This window comes from Castor canadensis, chromosome X (assembly GCF_047511655.1).
Source record: "Castor canadensis chromosome X, mCasCan1.hap1v2, whole genome shotgun sequence".
NCBI classification, from domain to species: domain Eukaryota; kingdom Metazoa; phylum Chordata; class Mammalia; order Rodentia; family Castoridae; genus Castor; species Castor canadensis.
The window spans coordinates 83,318,143-83,320,793 of record NC_133405.1 but is presented as its reverse complement, the minus strand read 5'-3'; positions in this window follow the sequence as shown (position 1 = coordinate 83,320,793).

Genomic DNA, 2,651 nt, shown 5'->3' with positions numbered 1-2,651 from the left:
TCTAAGTTAATCAGGGTAGGTGAGGGTCCCAGCTTTGGGATTATTTAACAGATGCCACAAGTGGTTCTAATGTGCAGCCAGACTTGGCAATCAATGGATGAAGAGACAGCTACAGCTACCTGAAGTCCTTGCTATTTCAGGATAAGTGGTGCTAGATAAAGCCCACTTACAATAAAGCCACTTGAAATGGGGATCAACATCTCATAGTAGAGTAGGGGAAAGGGGAAAGGGCTTGATTGGAACTTTATCTTGAGAAATAAAACTGGAAATGTGGAAAATAGTTTCCATTTATATGTGTAAATAATTGCAAATATGCACTAATTCTCAGAATGAACAAAGAATGAATCAAACATTGGAGGATAATGTCGTTTTCCTGACCGAAGTGTATAAGAAGATAATATTGACTTTTGCAACACAGTCAGAACCAGAGTTTTTGCTTTGTTTTTCCAAAATTAGAGAGCTTCTTCAATTATCCCAAGGACCTCTTATAATCCTTTAAGAGTTGAATCATTCTCTTTGAAGCTTTGATCCTGTCATTACCCAGGTCAATTTTCTCCTCTGCCAGTGGTAACTGGTCTATCTCTGCCAAATCACCATTTATCAAGGACTTTATATACCACTAGAGATGATCTCTGACATCACTCTCATTGACTTCATGAAATCCTGAATCTTTCTAAAGACCTAAAGTTTCACCCTGAGATTTATTTGCATTGTGTAACACTAATAATTAACAAGAGACTAAAAATGACCTTAGCATAATGGGTGTGGATAAACAGGACTGGGATGTTAAGTGGGAGGATCTTATGTGGGACTCGAAGAAGTGAACATCTGGGCTGGGGATGTACCTCAGTGGTAGAGCCCTTACGTAGTATGTGTGAATCCCTAAGTTCCATCCTCAGAACCACAAAGAAGTGAACATTTTATACTATGACAACTTTGCCTTTTTACCCAACTTCATGAAGTGCCTTTCCTTTTGGAGTTATTTCTAAAATGGATAGGATTAGATGTTGTTATAAAGATGAAATAAATTTACTCAAATGAAGTAATAGATGCAAGGGCATTGAACAGTTGCTAACACAGAAGAGCAACTTCATAACCCCTGATTTTTCCTTCCTCCCAAACATTTTAAGTTCTTTCAGAAGGCACTGGGGACAAAGGAAAAAGAGAAAAGTCCATCAGCGCAACTAGAAGGAAGTCCCAGAACTTCTGCCCCAGGCTCAAGTTTCTGTAGGTTAGGCATCCAAAGATCACTCAGACACAGCATCTGCCTTTAAGCTCCTGGGTTGGGTGTGAAGAAAACACTGAACAGAGATCACTCAAAAATACCCACAGATTCTAGTATCTGTTCTTCTGGCTACACTGTCTCTACCTAATGCAGGCTGCCATCAACTCTTGGACGCAACAATGGCATCCCAACTGGTCACCCTGCTTCCAATCTTACACTGCCTCATGAACAATCTTTTAAAATTGCACATCAGAGCTTGTCTTTCCCCTACTGCCACTCTCTGATAGTTTCGCATCTCGATCCAAAATAAAATCCAAACTCCTAAGCATGGTCCACACGGCCTACACAACCTGTGACTGTGACTCACCTTCCTCTCTGGCATCACCCAGTACACTTCCTTTACGCTCCTCCAGCCACCCTGCCTTATTCTATTCCTCTTCCTTCTTTTCCCAGACATTCTAACACACCATCCCCTTTTTATATCATCTAGCACTTGTAACTGTTTAAAATGATCTTGTTTTTACATTGGCTTTCTTGTTTATTGCTTCTCTTTCCCTTTGAAAGCTCTAGCAGAAGAGGACCTTGTCTGCATGTTCACTATCTCTCTAATTAGTGCCTTGGTCAATGTCCACTGAGTGAATGGATGTAGAAGTGGTGAGTAGTTCATTTGGGCAGAGAAAGAGTGGTTTAGGATGTGTAGAGTGGGTGGCAAGAGATGAGCTTGAAAGATTGAGGTCAAAACAGACTAGAAGGTTGGACTCAGGAATTTGGGCTTTACACTGTGGCCCACTGGGTGCTGTGGAAGATTGTTGAGTTTGAGAGGAACATCATCAACCGATCTCAATTAAGATTCATCTAGTTCCATGTGCCAGACTGAATGAGGGGGTGAAGTGAATGGGGATTCTGATTTAAGAGCCCAACACGACTACGTGCCCGCCTTCACCCATGCTTTCTTCCGGGCCACCCGCGTTCCACCCTGCTGCCTACTCTTCTGGGGCCACGGAAGAGCCCTGACTGCCATTCCCCGACACCTGCCGCTGGGTGGCGCTGTGGCTCCTCCTACCCGGGTTGGAGGCTTCAGGGAGCCGGAGGAGCGGCCTCGGAACCCGGCCTGGCGCAGGGGTCGGTCGGCGCCTGCCCAGCGTGCTGTTCCTTCCTCTGACCCTTCAAGCACTTTGCGCGCTGCCCCGCGTCCAGGCCCAGGCCGCTCTTGCATGCTCTGCTTCGCTCCTAACCGTCCCGGCGCTGCAACCAGCGGGCCAAAGCGGGCCGGACGCGGGGCGGGGGAGGGGCCGCGGCGGCCAGCGCCCTCCCTTTTCAACCCTGAAGGCCTCGGGCCTCCCTGCAGCGTCTGGGACCCGTTCGAGCTCCCAGAGTCCCTACAGCCCTAGCCTCTAGGCCAGCCAGCCAGCTCTGTCCAGGCAGG